The sequence below is a fragment of the Bos mutus genome, chromosome 22, assembly GCF_027580195.1.
Source record: "Bos mutus isolate GX-2022 chromosome 22, NWIPB_WYAK_1.1, whole genome shotgun sequence".
Taxonomy (NCBI): Eukaryota; Metazoa; Chordata; class Mammalia; order Artiodactyla; family Bovidae; genus Bos; species Bos mutus.
The window spans coordinates 17,370,952-17,392,936 of NC_091638.1; the positions used below are offsets into that span (position 1 = coordinate 17,370,952).

Here is a 21,985-nt window from a genome sequence, read left to right on the forward strand (position 1 = left end):
CTGACTCAAAGGTGCACATGAATTGGGGCTTGTAGCAATCAAGAATTTAAATGGCTGTAACTTTTAAACATATGTAAACAGAGAGGAGCTGCTATTAATAACCTGATGATGGCTAAAAATTATTTTCACTCATTTTCAACAATGTGTATTTCAACTTTCCTACAGTAAAAATGTGAGCAAAGGGTATGTGGGAAAAATGCAAAAAAAAAAAAATCTAGGAGAGATAAGAAACAAGCATTAGAATAAATAAATAAGAATTACGGGAAAATAAGACACCAACTCTAAGAGAGAGAGCTCAGAGTTCTGGGGGAAAGTTCACATACTTGGGGTAGTTTAAGTATAAGTTAGGCTTACAATCTGAAGCAAGTTAATACAGGCAAAGGATCTAGAAGTGCAGGGCTGAAGAGAAGAAAAGACAGACGTGTTTTGATAAACTAGAGAGACTAACAAAAGATCATGATTTAGTAATGTAGAGCCAAGATAAAGTTTTCCCTTTCTCCCACCCCTTCTCCTTCAACACTTGTTTAACCCCTGGCTCCTTTACCTAAATTTATACTCCCTCTAGGGGCAACTGGGCTTGGCACAATAAACTGATGTCTATAAAAGCTCTAAATTACTAGAATAGGAGGTAATTAAAACCCAGTAAAAAACAAAAAACAAAAACCCTATTTCAGTTCATAGTAAAAATTTCTTTCCCCATGAAGAACTTCATTAATGGTAATACTGTAGAGACAAAGACATACTTCATTGTACTTGGGAGGGAGACAGGATAAGAGCACATGGCTGTGAATAATGGAACTACTGCGATCTTAAATTATTTTTAGATTATATTAAGGAAAAAAGTATTTTATTTATAACCCATTTAACAATGGTAAACAGATATTCACTGTGAAACTAACCAAGGATGCAGACTCTTTCTGTCCTTAGAAATAATCAATTCGGAAAATTTTAGTTTTGTAAGTATCAAGTAAAGATGATGCCCTCAGTCAACTTTTTGATTTATCTCTTTAAAGAGCTATATTCAAAAGACTTCCTAAAGGTTTTGTTCTACTCTGTAGCCTCTGATCATGCTTTAGAGCCATTTCTCCACTAGACTGGAAAAGAACCTCTCCTGTTTGCCTCCTCCTCTCAATCATAGCTTTTCATTTCCAAACCTTGAAATGGGAATAATGTTTATTTCCTCCAGACAAAGTAGGTTATGGACATTTATAAGGCATTAATTTTATACTTTCATTAGTTTAGGAAAAATTTCTCTACTTGATAAAAAATTCAGAGTCTTAAGTTTAGAGTCTAATTCATTATTCTAAGTAAGCGAAGAAACAGAGCTTTAAAAATATTAACTTAGAAGAAGCCACATACCCAGTAGTGGAGTAAAGAAAGAAAATTAGATACCAACATCAGAATAAAAAAAAAATTTTTTTTTTTTCTGGAGGCTGCTGAGCGGCTTGTGGGATTTTAGTTCCCCAATAAGAGAATGAACCCAGGCCCTCTGCAGTGAGAGCACGGAGTCCAAATCACTGGATTGCCAGGGAATTTCCTAAAAGAAATTAAAAAAAAAAAAAAAAATTAAGCGCCAGTTGTTACTGGTTCTATGTTAGACGAACAAGTTCAGATCAACATTCCTGGTTCTCGGGAGTTACATTATCTAGATCTGTTAGGGTTTTCTTCATCCATTCATTCAATAACCATGAAGTAACTACTCATATAATTATACTATGTATAAAAACGATGTTAAGAGCTATTTACAAATGTTGCTCTTATCCAACTAGAAAAGGGCAGGTACTCAGTAAAAACTCTTTTGGTTTGCCTGTGTGCCAAGTATTTCATTTTCACAACCATGAAGTGAATAGAAAATCCTAAAGTGTGCCTCTACAATTTATGAGTCATCTTGAAGTGAAACCACCACCCTACCCCCAAAGAAAGAAAACCCAAGCCACTCCATAGTTTAGCAGTGACACGGAGGAGCACTGAAACAGATTCTTCTGTAATAAATCTTTTAAACTGTTTAGACAAAACTTATCATTGACTGGTCTCATGAAAAATTCTACTAAGAATGAAGAAGAATGATGAACAATGGGCAGAAAGAACCTTCAAAACACAAACAGAACCTGACCATACATGTCCTGTGATTATTTGGCTGACAAGGTGCCAAAGTATATAGCAGTAAAGGAATTTAAAGCTTAGTAATTCTGATATGCACAACAGGGATCCTCTCCTGACCAACAGCTGTATCTTTATTAACTTATAAATAAAAGAATAAATATCACAACAACATAAATTTTAAGTGTTTTATTTTATATAAACTTACAAAATGTATAATACAAAATATATTATAAAAATATACAAACATTACAAAAGCATAAAAAGTAGAAGTGAAATTCTCACACAAGTTTAGTCCCCAAAGATGAAAGTGATAACCCTATTCTTCTTTAATCTACCTGGCTCATTTAGTTTTGGACATTTATATGCATAAGTACAGACTTATTTCTCTTAAATGACAACACTGTATTCTATTCTGTGGATGTACTGTAATTCAAATCAGTCCTCTGCAGGTGCATGTTTAGATTGTTGCTAATTTTCCACAATATACACAATGCTGCACTGCATGCATGTACATATGCCTTTCTTTATACACGTGTATAAACATTTCCTTTGGACACATTCTTAGAAGTGGAACTACTAGAAGGGCACAAGCATATTTACTAGTGATGCTGAACCACGCTCCACAAAATTAAAGCCATTTTACACTCCCATAAACACAGTGGGAAAGCTATATTTTCTCATAAGCTTCAAAATAATTTCAATTCTAAGGGTCTTCATACAGTCTCTTCCTTAGAAGAGACTCTCTACTGCCTAAAAGAAAATCCTAAAATGAAAGTTAACTACGAATTCTCAATAATTCAGTGATTAAGACTATTGATTGAGTGCACTCAGTTCAGTTCAGTTCAGTTGCTCAGTCGAGTCCAACTCTGAGACCCCATGAACTGCAGCATGCAAGGCCTCCCTGTTCATTACAAACTCCCAGAGTTTACTCAAACTCATGTCCAATGAGTCGGTGATGTTATCCAACCATCTCATTCTCTGTCGTCCCCTTCTCCTCCAGCCCTCAATCCTTCCCAGCATCAGGGTCTTTTCAAATGAGTCAGCTCTTCACATCAGGTGGCCAAAGTATTGGAGTTTCAGCTTCAGCATCAGTCCTTCCAGTGAATATTCAGGACTGATTTCCTTTAGGATGGACTGGTTGGATCTCCTTGCTGTCCAAGGGACTCTCTTTTCCAACACCACAGTTTAAAAGCATCAATTCTTCTATGCTCAGCTTTCTTTATAGTCCAACTCTACACAACTGCTGGAAAAATCATAGCTTTGACTAGACAGACCTTTGTTGGCAAAGTAATGTCTCTGCTTTTTAATATGTTGTCTAGGTTGGTCATAACTTTGCTTCCAAGGAGCAAGAGTCTTTTAATTTCATGGCTGCAATCACCATCTGCAGTGATTTTGGAGCCCCCAAAAATAAAAGCAATGTTTCCACTGTTTCTCCATTTAATTGTCATGAAGTGATGGGACCGGATGCAATGATCTTAGTTTCCTGAATGTTGAGTTTTAAGCCAGCTTTTTTGCTCTCCTCTTTCACTTTCATCAAGAGGCTCTTTAGTTCTTCACTTTCTGCCGTAAGGGTGGTGTCATCTGCATATCTCAGGTTATTGATATTTTTCCTGGAAATCTTGATTCTAGCTTGTGCTTTATGCAGTCCGGCATTTCTCATGATGTACTCTACATATAAGTTAAATAAGCAGGGTGACAATATACAGCCTTGACGTACTCCTTTCCCGATTTGGAACCAGTCTGTTGTTCCATGTTCAGTTCTAACTGTTGCTTCTTGACCTGCATACAGATTCCTCAGGAAGGTCAGGTGGTCTGGTATTCCCATCTCTTTCAGAATTTTCCACAGTTTCTTGTGATCCACACAGTCAAAGGCTTTGGCATACTCAATAAACTAGAAGTAGATGTTTTTCTGGAACTCTGTTACTTTTTCAATGATCCAGTGGATGTTGGCAACTTGATCTCTGGTTCCTCTGCCTTTTCTAAATCCAGCTTGAACCTCTGGAAGTTCACAGTTCACATACTGTTGAGTGCACTGGATGACCTCTAAAATTCTTTTATGCTGAGTAGGAGATCTCAGTTACTTTTTCACTAAATTTGGGCTGGGATATTCAGAGTAAAACTTAGATAAGGTACTATTACAGAACCAAAGTACTTTCTTACAGTTGTCTCATGCTGCTGCTGCTAAGTCACTTCAGTCGTGTCCGACTCTGTGCGACCCCATAGACAGCAGCCCACCAGGCTCCGCTGTCCCTGGGATTCTCCAGGCAAGAACACTGGAGTGGGTTGCCATTTCCTTCTCCAATGCATGAAAGTGAAAAGTGAACGTGAAGTCGCCCAGTCGCGTCCGACTCTTCGAGACCCCATGGACTGCAGTCTACCAGGCTCCTCCGTCCATGGGATTTCCCAGGCAAGAGTACTGGAGTGGGGGTGGTTGTCTCATGAGATAAGGCAGCACCAAGCTCTAAATTTTTTCCCCCAGTTATCAAAAAACAAATTATGCTAACCATCTAGATAGCATCTGTAGATCTGAGCTCTTCAAACAGGTTATCAAAACTCTGTTGAAGCAGTTCTGCCTCAGTAGTATAAAATATGATACCTTCAGTTTTAATTACCCTTGGAAAGAGAAGAAATTTTGAAACTATAAGAAGCTCATCGATATGGTTTATTATAAGAGTGCCAAAATATTGACTAAATTTATAACAAATTTCTATAAATCATTTGGTATATGTTCCCCTATTACACTAGACATGGTTCAAATCTAAGTTCTGGGCAAATGAGGCAAAATATCCCTCCCTTTCTCTGTGCTGGCACTAGCACCTGACTGAGAGCCTAGATGAATAGCTATTCTTTCTCCTTTGAAATATTTCACGAATTGTCTTTTATCCATTCAGCAACACGATTCAAGGTTGCAATGAACTGCTCTCATGGCCTCTGGGTTCTCAACTCTTCATTTTCCCATAATGCTAATCCTTCTAGGGCCTAATTATGATCATTATCATTCTACTATTAAGACTTAAAATGGATACCTAATATCTACTGGGTTAGTTCAAATTCCTTTGCCTGAGTAAAAGATTGCCTTTGTTAATTAGATATTAACCTGTGTTTTTTCCTTTTCCTTCAAAATTTTGTTCACACTACTTGTCTGATATGGTTTTTTTTGGCACCTTAAAAAAACTTTATTAAGAGCAATTTCAAACAAATATAAAATCACAGAAAACCCTGTACTGAACTGATACAGATCCTACCAAGCTTTAATGAACATCCAACTCACATCTTATTTTATTTATAACCTTTCCTCTTCTATACTATTATTTTAAAGTAAATCCCAGAAATACAGGTTGTATGTATTACATCTGCTGAGTAAAGTTGTCCCTTGTTTATTTTAAATATAGTTGAGAGTGGCTAGCATATGATGACAGGTGGCAGTGATATGGAAAGACCATCATTTCATTGCAAAAGTGAAAATGGATAAAAAGCTTAATGTAACCCATCAACTGATTTGCTGAGCAATGTTTATACACACATGGCTATGAAAAAATGTCCCCCCGCTTAAAAAAAATTACTGGGAATTCCCTGGTGGTCCAGTGGTTATAGGATTGTGCTTCCACTGGAGGGCACACAGGTTCAATCTCTGGTTGGGGAACTTGGATCCCACAAACCATGTGGCCAAAAAAAAAGGATTGAAAGCAATTTTTTAAAAAAGCTTTTGGGGCTTATGATTCATTTTATAAAAACTTTTTTGGCTGCACCACAGGGCATGTGTGATCTCGGTGTTCCCCCCTACCCAACCTCCGTGACCAAGTCCCCTACAGCAGAAACCCAGGGAAGTTAAGTCCCTGTATGCAATTATTTTTTGATTTGAGTTTGTTGATAATAAGATTTCTTGTGTTCTTGGGAATGCAAGTTTCTCCTTGTAGCAGAGTTAAGCACAAGCAGACACACAAGCCAGTCTGTGACATAGTATTTCTGTAGGTATATGTTATGCACCAATAAGCAAAAATAAGTGAAACCACAGCATTAAAAAGAGGAGGACTGATTATCCTTCTCTTTATCATCACAGTAGCAATGGCTCATATCTGAGGTGTTGGCCAGCTGTTCTTAATGAGCAATTTCTTAAGAGTACGAGAACCTTAGAATGATGACAAACCTAGGGTTAAAAAAGCTCACCGACTCAATGAAGGCATACTTTACAGTCAAAAAATAACTCACCAATAATGAATAATGGTAAGGGTCACAGTACTAACAATGGTGAGTGTCACAGAAGAGAAACATGTGGGATGTAGATAGCTGATTCCTACATGAACCACAAAGCAGATACCTGATGATCCAGTTAGTGGAAAAGAGGCCCAAATCACTGTCAATGCAAATATATACCATTAAACATTCTATCACCAAACTACCTGCCATAAACTGTATTGATAACAGTAAAGTTAAATAAACAGTGACGTATCCAGTGGTTTTTTGTGTGTGTGTGTCTAAGCCAAAAATTAGCCTATATTTACTTATACAGTAGGTTACTGTGTAGAATGAAAGCTCTGGAAAAATAAGTACATTATTTCCCTAGAAGAAGATGAACATCTCTGGACCAACTAGCTAGTAATTTTTTATGAGGCTCAGAAACTTTACATATCTGCAAAACATCAAAAATATTTAACTTATGGACTGTAAAGCTATTCTCTGGAAATCTCAATATGAAAAATAATTTAAAACTTTGATACAGGGAGTTCCCTGGTGGTTCAATGGGTAGGACTCCCATGCCTTCACTGTTGAGAGCCTGGGTTCAATTCCTGGCTGGGGAACTAAGATCTTGCAAGCCGTGCAGTGCAGCCAAAATATAAAGAAATAAAAATTAAAACCTTGATAAACCAGTTTCAATAAACACTTCAGCTATACTGGGGCCAAAATTCTCATTCATTAATGAGTGGTGGTGGTTTAGACTCTTGTGACCACATGACTGTCGCCTACCAGGCTCCTCTGTCCATGGGATTCTCCAGGCGAGAATATTGGAGTGGGCTGCCATTTCCTTCTCCAGAGGATCTTCCCAAGTCTCCTGCATTGCAGGCATATTCTTTACTGACTGATGGTGGTGGTTCAGTCCTTAAGTCATGGCTGACTCTTCCAGTTCCATAGTCTGCAGCCTGCCAGGCTCCTCTGTCCATGGCATTTCCCAAGAAAGAATAGTGGAGTGGGTTGCCATTTCCTTCTGCAGGGGATCTTCTGGACCTGGGGATCAAACTGGGGTCTCCCACATTGCAAGCAGACTCTTTACCACTGAGCCACCAGGAAGGCCCTTCATTAAGGAATACTTAAATTAGCCCCAGGGCACAGTCAAAGCAGTACTTTTAAATGAATACAAAGAGTTTAGTAAATTGCTCCAAATTCTTATGCAAAGTATAATCACAACCATATGCCCTGTTGAAATTTCCGAAGTATTTTACCATCTCTTTCAATCGCTTCTGCTGGTTTTTCGGTCCTATCAGAGTCTGACCGTAAGCAAAGCCTAGAATTCCAGCACTGAATCAAGTTGAGGAGAACATGAAGCATCTTAGGTTTTACCTTCCACTTTTCCTTTTTGTTAAAACATCTTCTATTTACAAACTTACTTTTTCCTAAGTAAAATATTCCTAAATATTCAATACTACTGTTTTTGAATATTGTACATATCCTTTTCTAGTGCTTGATAACCAATATGAAAACTAAGACAAATAATAAGAAGAAATCCTATGCCCCAGACTTGGATAAATCTCTTGTAGACCACCCTTAATAACTTATAGAGTAGTGGTTCCCAAACTTGTTGGGCACAGTTTTTTAAAACTGCAAAAATTGTGGGGGTGGAAGAAATGGCTATAGGGGCGTCAAAAGTAGAAACTTGCATTTATAAAATAAATGAGTCATGGGGGTATGTATAATCTATAATATGGTGACTAGTTAATACTGTACTGCAAGTCTGAAAGTTGCTAAGAGATCTTAAAAGTTCTCATCAGAGGAAAATTTTTTTAAACTATTTAAGGTGAGATATGTTAACAAGACTTTGTATTCAAATCATTATGAAATCATTATGCTTTTTTGTTGTTCAGTCGCCAAGTCGTATCTGATTCTTCGTGACCCCATGCACTGCAGCATGTTAGGCTGCATCATATTGTACACCTGAAATATGTCAATTTAGTCTCAATTAAAAAACAGCCTAAAAAATCAGGCCATTAGGATGTGCCCTAATTCAATATGACTGGTGTCCTATAAGAGAAAGTTTGGACACACTGAGACACACCAGGTACGTGTACACACTGACGAATAACCACAAGAAGAGGCAAGAGAGTGACCAACTGCAAGCCAAGGAGAGAGGCCTCGGGAGAAAACACTCCTGCCAACACCTTGATCTCAGAGTTTTAGCCTCAAAAAAAAGTGCAAAAATTTTATTTGCCAATTGATCTTTTCCAATTGGGGCTAAACAATTTATACTCTGATAAATATATCAGATGATATTTACTAAGTGTGACCAAAAAACCAAAAAGGAAACCCAAAGCAGCTCCCTGCCTGAGAAGGTGCTGTCCTTTGACCTCTTAGGCCAAACCACCAGAAAGCCCCTGGTTAAAGCAGGAAAAAAAATCACACAATCCATGGCTCATCAATGAATTTAGTTTCCTAAGAATCCACTAAGACTCAAGTTTGTGTTTCATGTTTTAAAGTCCAACTCTTCCCCTATATGTATATGAAAGCAAGAAGCAAACCCATAAGGCAGGATCTCCATTTGCCTTAGCATTAATATTTGAAAATCCACCTGAGGTACAACTATCTCATTACTGTTTTTCTAGCAGAATACCTCTTGGCTATTATTTGAGCATCCATATTCATTAAATTTCTACCAACTTTCCGTTACTGAACTGTTAAAAGGAAACAGTATTTGTCTGTTTTGAGGGGGACCTACAATGAATGTTTATTTGGCTATCAGTCTATTACAATGAAAAACAAATCCTAATTTACAAGTCAAAATAAGTTTTAAAGATGTTTGGAAGCTGTTTGACACCATTCCTTACTCTACAGAATCTAGCCTTATTATTAATGATTTCCTTTTTTTTTACTCCCTTTGCAAAAGGTTATTTTCTTTGGGAAAAAACTGGTTTACCAAGCACAACTGAGTGTGCATCTATGCCAATCTGATACAAGCAGGTTTTGATCTCCAGTAGCAAAATTATTTGAATTTTCAAAAATACAAGAACTTCCAGATTCTTTATAAGAAAACAAGTACTGAATATGTTCACAGGTAGGCTCTGTGACAGTTTGCTGCTTGGCCCAACAGGTCAAAGGGGGGCCTTTTTTCAGGCTGAAGAAATCAACCGAGTCAAGTTTTTCTCTTAGGAATAAATCCTAGGATGTTTATAGTTAATAACCTTTTTGAGGAGTAATCACAGATTTCTGTGAGAATCTTATCAAGCTTATGAACCGTTCCCTCAGAAAAATGCAGAGACAAAACTCAAGGTAAAAATTTCAGGGATTCATAGGCCTCTGATCTACACCCTTTCCTGAACTGCAGGCAGTCTGGGATAAAGGAAGCCTGTAACTGACTGAATGATAAATATCCTGGTAAATATCAAGGAGGTCAGAATTTACAATTTGTCTAGTAGGGGACAAAGTCCAATAAAACCTCATCCATTTCCTCTATCTAGATCCTGCAGACGGATCCAATTTTAGGCAAACAATCCTAAAGGAAAAAGGGGAAAATTACAGACGGATGGCAACGCGGAAAGTCAGGAGGAGAGCAAAGGGCAGATTATACTGGTGGCCGCTGCTGCTGCTGCTAAGTCGCTTCAGTCGTGTCCGACTCTGTGCGACCCCAGAGATGGCAGCCCACCAGGCTCCCCCGTCCCTGGGATTCTCCAGGCAAGAACGCTGGAGTGGGTTGCCATTTCCTTCTCCAACATGTGAAAGTGAAAAGTGAAAGTGAAGTCGCTCAGTCATGTCCGACCCTCAGCGACCCTGTGGACTGCAGCCCACCAGGCTCCTCTGTCCATGGGATTTTCCAGGCAAGAGTACTGGAGTGGGGTGACATTATACTGGTGGAGCCTTTCTTAAATAATCTAAGTAATGCAGTATAATGAAAAAAATCCTGGAACCATACAGAGTTGACTCACTTTATTACTAGTTGTGCAACCACTGTTTGTTCATTGAGACCACCCTAGAACACTACTTTGAGAATGAAGTAAAATAACATTAATAGAACTTAGCAAGAAATTGGGCCAAAAAGATAGATCGGGTTTTTCTACTACATCCTACAGAAAAACTCGAACTAGCCAATACTTAGCACATTGGTATGCAGGGTTACAATATTAAAGAAGCAAATAGAGATCAAAAGGAAGGCAAATAGGAGCCACTTTCCTGCTTCCAAGGCAATAGTATTTAGTGGAAGAGAGAAATCTACAGTTTGAGTTTTGTTAGTAACTCACCAAGTCTACTAACAAACTCACCAAGTCTACTACTACTAGACTTGCTAACAGTCACAGAATAATTTGCACTCTTAGCCAAATATTCTATTAATTTTCTTAGAGAAATCTTTACTGTTTGGCATTGATGTGATATTTGTAATATACCCTTTCAGAAATTCACCCATCTCATAAAATGAAATCTTCTGTATACTGAATATACTATTAATTTACCCACTTGCTTCCTCAGTCCTGTACAATTCCTGTCAGGAAGAGTTTCCTGAATTCTTTAAAGACTTAAAAAATATTAAAGTTTGTTTTTAGTATAAAGTCATTATATATCTGTGTAGTCACTCTGTTTTTCCATTGATTGGAAACATCATGTAATTGTCACAAGAGGAACTGGGCTCAAAAGCCAAGTAGCACCAATGGGGAGAAACTGAAACATTTGAATATGTTACTAACCTGCTTTAACAAGACTCAAAACAACCAAGTTGTTACGTTTACTTTAACCTTTAAACTTTTTTATTGTGAAAAGTTTCAGACAAGTAATAAAAAGTAATATTTTACAAGGGACTTCACTTATGTATATCATTTCAACAATTACCAACTCACAGTCAATCTTGTTTCATCTTTCCCCTCTCCTTCATTCTAAAGGAAACACCCGTAACATCATTTTGTTCACAAATATTTCAGCATGCACTGCTAAAAGGTAGAGTCTTTTTTTAAAAAGTGTGTGGATTATAGTTCCTGTTCTGCTTTGGGGCAAAGATCATTGTTTTCTAAAATTTTAACTGGAACAGAGTTGATTTACAATGTTGCGTTAATTTCAGGTGTACAGCAAAGTTAATCAGTTATTCATGTACATATAGCCACTCTTTTTAAGATTCTTTTCCCATACAGGATTGCAGAACACCAAGTCGAGTTACCTTGCTATACAGTAGGTCCTTGTTAGTTAACTATTTTATATATAGTAGTGTGTAATATAGTAATCCTAATCTCCTGATTTATCCCCCAGGCCTTCTGGGGGGGGGGGAGATAATTTTAGCCATTATTTTGTCCCTTTCTAGAACTCCCAATTCCTGTATCTGTGTCACCCAGGGCAAGAAAAAAGAAAAGCCATCCAAATCAGAAAAGAAGTAAAACCATCTCTTTGCAGATGATGGTGTTATATCTAGAAAACCCTAGATATTCCACCTAAAGTGTTTAGAATAAACAAATTCAGCAAAGTCATACGATACAAAATCAACATTTAAAACAGCAATTGTTTTATACACTAACAATGAACTACAGGAAAGAGAAATTAAGAAACTATCCCATTTACAACATCAAAAAGGATAAAATAATTAGGAATGAAATCAACCACATCAAAGATCTGTACAACGAAAACCATAAAACAGTGATGAAAGAAACTGAAGACACAAACGAAAGGATAGCTCATGCTCATCAACTGAAACATTGCTAAAAGTGTGTACATACTCTTTAAAGTCAACAGATTTGATGCGATCCCTATCAAAATTCCAAAGGCATTTTTTACTGAACAGCCAAAGCAATCTTAAGAAAGAAAAAGAAATCTGAAGCATCGTATTTCCTGATTTCAAACTATATTACAAAATTACAGTACAGTGTTGTCATAAAAAGACATATATATCAGTGGAACAGACTAGAGAGACCAGAAATTAATGCATACATATATGGCAAACTAATTTTCAGCAAAGATATCAAGAATTTATAATGGGGAGAAATTCAGCAAAAGCTATGAATCAGGACTTTTTCGGATATTCTTTAATTTTGAGAAGCATCTCTGTTACTAGGACTGTTAAGAATATTTTATAGGCTATGACAGCACATAAGCAACTTAAATGTCCGTAAACAGGTAAATGGATAAAGATACAGTATGTATAGTGGAATACCACCCAGCTATGAAAAAGAATGAAATACTGCCATTTGCAGCAAAACGGATGGAGCTAGAGATTATCATACTAAGTTAGACAAAGACAAAATTGTATGGTATTACTTACATGTGGAATTAAAAAAATAGCACAAATAAACTTATTTACAAAACAAAAAAAGACTCATAGACATAACAAACAAACTTATGGTTACCAAAGAGAAAAGGGATACAAGGAATAAATTTCTAGTAAATCATTTCAAAATATAAATCAGTTCTTCTAAAGCTGATGATTCTGATGGAATAATTTTTCTTAAAAAGTTTAACTATACAAATCTGCTTAAGTCTGAATTTAACTTTAAATGTAAATTTATACAATGGCATTTTGGTGTTATATTTTCTGTAAATTATGGTAGCTGTAAAAGAAACTAAAAGTGCCTTTTGATTTGCATATAACTAAAATATAAAATAAAAATGTGAGTAATTAAAATTTCATTCATTAAAAAAATACACAATGAGGAAACGATAATCTCTCTTCACCATAAATGGTGTCTGGAAGACAGAATATCCACAGGCAAAAGAATGCAACTAGACCCCTATCTTATATCACACAGAAAAATCTACTTAAAATGTATTAAAGACATGAACATGAGACCCTGAAACCATATAACTCCTGGAAGAAACAAGGGGATAAGTTCCTTGACACTGATCTTGCCAGTAAGTTTTTTAAATTAATTCTTATTGGAGTATAGTTGCTTTACAATGCTGTGGTGGTTTCTTCTGTACCACAAAGTAAATCAGTTATACATACATCCACTCTTCTTTAGATTTTCTTCCCATTTAGGTCACCACAGAACAATGAGTAGAGTTCTCTTTGTTACAGAGTAGGTTCTCATTAATTATCTGTTTTATATACAGCAGTGCATACTTGGCTTCTCTGGTGGCTCAGATGGTAAAGAATCCACCTGCAATGCATGAGACCTGGGTTTGCTCCCTGGGTTGGGTAGATCTCCTGGAGGAGGATGGCAACCCACTCCAGTATTTTTGCCTGGAGAATCCTACAGACAGAGGAGCCTGGCGGGCCACAGTCCACAGCATCACAAAGAGTTGGACATGACTGAGCGACTAGGCATAGCACAGTACATACACATTAATTCCAATCTCCTAATTCATTCCACCCATTCATCCACCTTTCCCCCTTGGTAACTGTAAGTTTGTTTTTCTACATCTGTGACTATTTCTGCTTTGCAAATCAGTTCATTTGTACCATTTTTCTAGGTTCCACATATAAGTGGTATTATATGACACATCTCTGACTTACTTCACTCTGTATGACAATCTCCAGGTCCATCCATGCTGCTGTAAATGGCATTATTTTGTTCCTTTTTATGGATGAGTAACATTCCATTGTATGTGTGTACCAGTATCTTCTTTACTGCCTGAAATTTTTAAAAATTTGACACCAAAGGCCAAGACAACAGAAGCAAAAATAAACAAGTGAGACTAAAACAAACTACAAGCTTCTCCAGAGCAAAAGAAACCAACAACGCAACAAGAAGGTATTATGGAATGGGAGAAAATATTTGCAAACCACACAGCTGGTAAGGGGTTAACATAAAAAACATCTGAGGAACACATACAGCTCAACAGCCAAAAGAGAACAACAACAAAAATTCCAGTTAAAAAATAGGCAGGGGCTTCCTTGGTGGTCCAGTGGCTAAGACTCCACACTTCCACTGCAGGGGTCCTGAGTTCAATTCAGGTCAGGGAACTGGATCCCACTTGCTGCAACAAGGATCTTGCATGCCACAAGACTGAGGATCCCGAGTGCCACAACGAAGACCCAGCACGGCCAAGTAAAAAAAAAAATTAAAAAAGCAAGGGACCTGAATAGGTACTTTCCTAAGTTCAGTTCAGTTGCTCAGTCGTGTCCTACTCTTTGTGACCCCATGGACCGCAGCATGCCAGGATTCCCTGTCCATCACCAACTCCTGGAGCTTGCTCAAACTCATGTCCATCAAGTCTGTGATGGAATCCAATCATCTCATCCTCTGTCATCAGAAAAATGACCAACAGATCCTTGAAAAGGTCCTCAATATCACCAATCATCAGGGAAATGCAAACCAAAACCTCAGTAAGGCATCATTTCACATATGTTGATATGACTGTTATCAAAAAGACAAGAGATAACAAAAGCTGATGAACATGTGGAAAAAAAAGGCACCCCCACGCACTGTTGGTGGGAATGTAAACTGGTGCAACCACTACAGAAAACCATGTGGTGGTCTGTCAAGAAATTAAAAGTAGAACTACCATTTTATTTAGCAATCCCACTTCTGGGGATTATGTCTAAAGGAAACAAAATCACTATCCTAAAGAGCTATCTGTACTCTCACGTTCACTGCGGCATTATTTACAATAGCCGAGTTATGGAAACAACCTAAGTGTCTGCTGAACGATTAATGTATTAAAAAAACATGATATCTATCTACTTACCTACCTACAATGGAACATTATTCATAAAAAGGGCATCTTGTCATTTTTGACAACATCGGAACCTGGAGTGCCTTACGCTAAGTGAAGACGGAGAAATCATTGCTTATACGTGGAATTATGGAAAAAGAAACAAAAACTCACAGAAACAGAGTGTAGAATGGTGGCTGGCAGGAGTGTAAGAGAAATGGGAAGCCACTGCTGCTGCTGCTAAGTCGCTTCAGTCGTGTCCAACTCTGCGCGACCCCATAGACGGCAGCCCGCCAGGCTCCCTTGTCCCTGGGATTCTCCAGGCAAGAACAGTGGAGTGGGTTGCCATTTCCTTCTCCAATGCATGAAAGTGAAAAGTGAAAGTGAAGTCGCTCAGTCGTATCCGACTCTTCATCACCCCATGGACTGCAGCCTACCAGGCTCCTCCGTCCATGGGGTTTTCCAGGCAAGAGTACTGGAGTGGGGTGCCATCGCCTTCTCCGTGGGAAGCCACTAAAAGGGTACAAACTTTCAATGAAAAAGCTGTCTAAGGATCTAAAGTATAACACACCCTATAAAACTGAAACTTGCTGAGATTAGAATTTATAGGCGCTCTCTCACACACACAAAGGTAAACGTGATGAATGAAAAGTGTTAGTTGCTGGAATCCATTCACAATTTATGCATATATCAAATCATCAAGTTGTATGCTATACATTTATCACAATTTTACCTGTCAATTATACCTCAATAAAGCTTAAGAACAAAAATCTCCCAAACATCTGACCAGATGAGTAACCTGGAGTTATATAGCTTTATCTGAAGGCACTTAAAAAGGCCTCATGATATACCTTAAAACTCCAGAGTTAAAAAAAAATCCCTTTAACTTTAGTCACTATATAAGTTGTTTATATAAAACAACTTCTAACGTCTGAAACGGACCTTGGATCCTGAAAAGAAGCTTTGTTTCCTTAAACGTCCCTTCTCTATTAACATTTTTAATGTAATTATATTCATATAGCAAGCACTGGTATATTTGTAGTCAGAAGCCTCAAATTTTACCTAGACATCAATTATTCCTTTAACAGTTTGTTCTTTTCATATAACCAGTGGAGTCCTGAAAATTAGGTGCTATATTTACATTACTCATCCTAAGATGTAGATGAGAGTTTAGAGAACTGATCAAATATTCCTAACAATAATAACTTCCAAAATAAAAGCTAACATGGATAGGGTATTCCTTTTCTAAAAGCCATTGTGTCCTACCTCAATTTATATGCACCAGCTCATGTAATGCCCACAACTAATTTATGAGAAATGCACTATTCCTATGTAGCCAAAAAATTAAACTCACCAAGTTGAGAACCTTGTCCAAGGCCAGAGCAAGAAAACCCACAAACTAGAACCCGAACCAAGGTCTACCCAACTGCAGAACCACTGCTGCTAAGTTGCTTCAGTTGTGTCCGACTCTGTGTGACCCCACGGACAGCAGCCCACCAGGCTTCTCCATCCCTAGGATTCTCCAGGCAAGAACACTGGAGTGGGTTGCCATTTCCTTCTCCAATGCATGAAAGTGAAAAGTGAAAGTGAAGTCACTCAGTCATGTCTGACTCTTCGTGACCCCATGGACTGCAGCCTACCAGGCTCCTCCGTCCAAAGGATTTTCCAGGCAAGAGTACTGGAGTGGGGTGCCATTGCCTTCTCCACAGAACACTCACACCTTTAACTACTATCATGTCACCATTTGGCATATCTTGATTTAACGTATTTTAGCAACAAAAATAAATACACTAGAATGTAAAATAGACTGCTGAAATGATGTGGTAACTTCTTTTATGTGTTATAATTAGAAAGGATAAAACTTTTAATATTTGGCAGGTTTCAGATTTTCAACAATTTTATTTTTAACTTAAAACATATAAAATCAAGTAATTTTACTTTTAAATGACAAAGTTAAAAATCAGATGTCATACTTTCTAAGATAATATTTAAATTTCAGGTCTAAGGGTGAATTACTCAAAAAATGGTATTGATGATCTCTGTATTACAAGTGGTACCAACGGCCCAAGTGCTAGTCAGGTTTCAAGTATCTGAAATCATCAAAGACAAATGGAAAATGATTTAGCATTTCAAGAGAGAGAATGTTTACCCCAATACAAAATAACAAGTTTACAAAAAAAAAATATCAGTTGTTGGTATTTAATAACTTTTACCAAATATGATATTTTTATAAATATAATCTTTTTCCATGCCCCAAATGGGGAAAGAAAGTTTTCCTTTCTTCCCAGAGAAAAGAAGTCTTTTATCTTGAACTGCCTATATTAAGTCAAGAAATTCTGGACAACAGAAGAAAAAAGTCTATATTCCTCTTCTATGGCCTAAAAGTTCCCATTTACTGAAAAATCTAGAAGCAGATAATTTTAGTAAATAAACTAACTTAAATCTTCTTGTGTTATAATAGAAGTACCATGACAAAATCTCACTTTAAATATCATTCATAATTTATCTGTTAAGTCTTACATAATAGGAATGGGAAAAGAAGACAATGGGAAAAATCTAGAAGCTAGATCTGAGTACATTCAGATTTTTAAATTCCACTTAGAAACCATATTTTATATAATTATAAAACAGAAAGTAATCCCTGCAAAGTCTGAAAGTGAAATACAACAAATTAACCTGTTTATCAAGTTGGTGACATAACCACACAAAGATCTATCCCAAGTGATTTTAAACCACTGTAATTTGACTGGACTGTATATCTCTGGAAAGATATATCCTAAGGGCAAAAACAAACTCACTTTCCAGTAATCACATTGCCTGCCATTCTAAAACTGCTGTGTGTGTATGTGGGGCAAAGCATGATAATTACATTGCGTGTTAGTGGAAACTGAGATTTGGGGCATGGGGAAAGACTACATTTATAAAAATATCATGGAGCACTAAATTCAAAATAAAAATTATCAAATATCAACAACTGATATTTTATTTTTTATAAACTTTTTATTTTGTATTGGGGTAAAGTCAGTTGACAATGTTGCAACAGTTTCAGATAAACAGTGAAAGGACTCAGCCAGACATATGCATTCTCCCCCCAAATCCCTTCTCATCCAGGCTGCCACATAGTATCAACAACTGGTATTTCGAAAAAGGAAAAAAAGAGGAAAGGATGAAGCCATTTTTTAGTTCTATCCATGGAAGTGGTCTAGAAAGAAGGTCCAACCCAAGAGCACGAAACACTTCTAACACCCAAACCGTGGTCTCTAAATACCATTTCCCACTAAAAGAAATCAGTTTTGAAGAAATGAGTTAAGTCCAGGTTTGGAGCAGGAAATACACAAAATGATCCGGGAACATCTTGTCACACTAGAAAGCAACAGATCAATCAACGCAAGTCAGGAAACGACTGATAAGGAGTAAAAAGGCTTTGGAGCTAACAGCCAAATGTGGGACAATTTTTAAATGTCAACATTAATGACTGAAAGAGACTGAAACATATCAAACAGGTATAAAACCCTAAGTACACAATAATAATGACTCTTCATGGCTTAACTCTAGAGGTTGCTAAGTTACCAACCCATTATCTTGAAAACTAGTAAGTAAGGGGGAAAAAAAGTAAGCACTGATTTTGCCTTTCCTATTCAAATTGTTATCTTAGGGGACCCACATAATTAACGAGGGTGAGTATTACAGAAAATAAGCAGTGATAGAATCTAAGCCGGTTCTTCTCGAAGTGTGGTTTGAGAACTTCTGAAGTTCTTAGATTCTTTCAAGGAGCAAGTAAAGGCTTTTTCTTTTCAACTATGTATCTGTGGGAGGCCAGATTTTCTTCAGTCGTCAACCAAAACAATTTATCACAACAAATTAAATGCAGAAGTAACTATAAGAAACAGTTGTCTTCTATCACCAAAGAGATTTGTTAAATGTTAATACCATTAAAAAAACTGGAAAGTTATTTTTCATAATCATGTTACATACATCAGCAGGATTTGTTATTGCTATTCTAAAATTAGTTAATAACATTAAAAAATACTGTTTTAATTTCTAGTATGGTAAATCTTAATAGAAACTATGCAAACAGAAACTCTCTGGGGCCTTGAACAGCTGCCTAACATCACACAGACAAGAAGACATTATGTAACTCTTAAGGAAAGTACCTAGTACTTTATTATGAAGTATACTTGCAATGGATCTAATCTCTAATTTACACAGGGGGTCATCTAATAGTAGAACATGGAGACACAATTTCCAAAATCCAACAGTAAGAACTCAACACAATGATAAATTTCATTAAGTGTATAATATGAGGAAAAGAGAACCTATAAATTAGAAAGACAAACTTATCAACCAAGTGCAGTGTACTGACCTTATCTTGATCAAACGGAATGGTTTCATTAAAATTCAAAGGGAGTCCATTTTTTCTATTTCCCCTCTGTTTTGTTGTATTTGGAATTTTTCATAACAAAAAATTAAATCTGTATCTATTCCCTTCCTCACTACCACTAAAAAGAAAAAGGGCATTGTAAAACTCTCTTTAATTGCGAAGTCATGTCTGACTCTTGTGACCCCATGGAGCCTGCCAGGCTCCTCTGTCCATGGGATTCTCCAGGCAAGAATACTGGAGTGGGCTGCCATTTCCTTCTCCATTCTAAAACTGTCCATATGAAAATGGGGGTTCAGAGAAAATGAAAGTTGCTCAGTCCTGTCCGACTCTTTGCGATCCCATGGACTACATAGTCCATGGAATTCTCCAGGCCAGAATACTGGAGTGGGTAGCCTTTCCCTTCTCCAAGGGATCTTCCCAACCCAGGCATCAAACCCAGGTCTCCGGCATCGCAGGCAGATTCTTTACCAGCTGACACATAAGGGAAGCCCAAGAATACTGGAGTGGGTAGCCTATCCCTTCTCCAGCGGATCTTCCCAACCTAGCAATCAAACTGGGATCTCCTGCATTGCAGGTGGATTCTTTACCAACTGAGCTATCAGGGAAGACCCTAATATGAGGGTTCAGAGAAGCAAACAGAAAAATCCTAGCAAAGAAGACAATCAGAAGAGCTCCAAAAAAACTGCATTGCTACAGAGTGACAGAAAGTTCCCACGATCCTCTATAATTAGGGTGAGGATATAATTTATGGCCCAAACCAGGGCATTTTTGAGAGTGAAAAGGGTGCCATTACTAATTACTTGGGAGACATAAATCAGGAGTGTCCCAGGGAAACCAAGACATAAGGTCACTCTATCCATAAAAGATTAAATTAAAAAAATCATTTTTCACAGTATATTCAACTCAATCCTCTGGGTTAACTATTTTCCAAAGAACCATATTTCTAGTATTATAGAGTTCAGAAAAGCTAAGGTATTCTATACAAAAAAATTGTTTCATCCTTCTTGCCTAGCACAGTTGTATCATAAAGTTAGATATGTTTACTTCTCCTCTTGGGGCTTAGTATATTCTACAAACGTCCAGCTATTCCTTTTCATACCAACTGTGCATGATAAACTATGAGAGGAAAACTACACTTACCCAGAGCCTTGCTTTTCTAAAAATACATGTCTTCCCATGAACCTCCACACAAGACCTTATCAGGCTCCTACTCAATTTATGAATGGATACCTTATGCGTAGCAACACTTCAAATCTTAATGGCCTAAGGGTAAAGTAAGGAAGAAAAAGCAAAAACACTTCATCCAGCACAGGCTCCAAAGAGCACTGGCATTATCACCTACTTAATCTAAAGCAGTATCGCTATAGTAACTGCAGAGTTTCATACAGGATGTTGGCATAATTTTTTAAAAAAGAATCTTTAGCAAGTATCTGGTTTTAATATTGCTTATATAATATGTGCCACCAAGAAATGAGTACCTGTTAAGCTCTAAATACTTTATCCCATTTAATCAGTTTTTTAAATATTTGGTTAAGTTTTTCCAATAAAAGTAGTTTAAATATGAAAATATGAAACAATTTGGTACAATTTGTTGTTGTTGTTTAGTTGCTAAGTAGTCTGACTCTTTGCGACCCCATGCCATGCTTAGCCTGCCAAGCTCCTCTGTCCATGGGGTTTCCCAGGCAATACTGGAGTGGGATGCCATTTCTTTCTCCAGGGATTGAACCTGTATCTTCTGCTTGAAAGGCAAATTCTTTACCACGGAGCCCTATAATTTAGCCCCATCCTAAAATGTGCACTGACATGATTTCAACCTTTTATTGTTTATTAAGTTATAACATTAAAATTTCAATTGCCATAAATAAATCTGTCTGCTGAAAATAAAAGTTTATGTCATCCAACAATCTAATGCTACAGCATGCAATCTAAATGTTCAGTATGCAATCAATCACAGTGCCTCAAAAGTCTTTCTCTTTATTTTACTTTAGGTGATTAAACACCTTTGTTTTTAGAAAATGTAGGTTTTTTTAAAAAGTGCCTTTTAGATTCTATCCCAATGTTATCATATTAAATATTTATTTTCAAAATAACCATATGTAACTGTGGCTCTTCCATTCCTATCTGGTTTCTCTTATAAAATAAGTCAATTCTCAACAGCCTACATCAATGAAGGAAAATGTAACATAAAGGCAGAGTAATTGCCAACAGGTCCTTCCAGGTTATTCCTCATAAAAAAAGCCTTCCTTTGATATCAAGAATGCCTGAACAGTTGATTATTAACTGCAGATCATCCTCCTTCACAGAGCTGTGACAGAAAACAAATTGTATGTGTTGAGGAACACAGAGAGGCTGGTGGAAGGAAAACAGAATTTTTCAACACAGGCCAAAGATCCTAACAGGACAGAAATAAAAAAACCCACAAAGACGGGGGGACAAAAAAAAAGAAAACAACCTTAAACAAAATGACAAACTATGGGTGCGAATATAAAACAAGGAGATCCATATGGACATACACCAAAATTAACAAGCCAACATTATTAAATATGCTAACACTATACTGGAACATTATAACTAGATCATAATTTCTAAGAATTATGAAATAATCCTCTTACTATATTCAGCAGTGCACATGCCTTATTAGATTACTAGGTTTTACTTGAGTCTTCACATTTCAGGACTGGGGATGAGAAAATTTCACCATCAGAAAACAATAAAATTTCTTATGGGGGG

The 21,985-nt window shown here is 37.0% G+C and overlaps 1 protein-coding gene across 12 annotated transcripts in view; it reads right to left on the reverse strand.

The window, feature by feature from the left end:
* The window catches only part of SETD5 (SET domain containing 5), a 79,121-nt gene that overhangs the window by 49,334 nt on the left and 7,802 nt on the right, over nt 1–21,985 (reverse strand). Inside the window, exon 2 of one of the 12 annotated variants that reach the window (XM_070359532.1) lies at nt 1,360–1,537. The exons of the other annotated variants lie outside the window; for them this stretch is intronic. The gene's annotated coding sequence lies outside the window, so the exon portion shown is untranslated. The remainder of the gene's footprint in view (nt 1–1,359; nt 1,538–21,985) is intronic. 12 annotated transcript variants of the gene reach the window in all.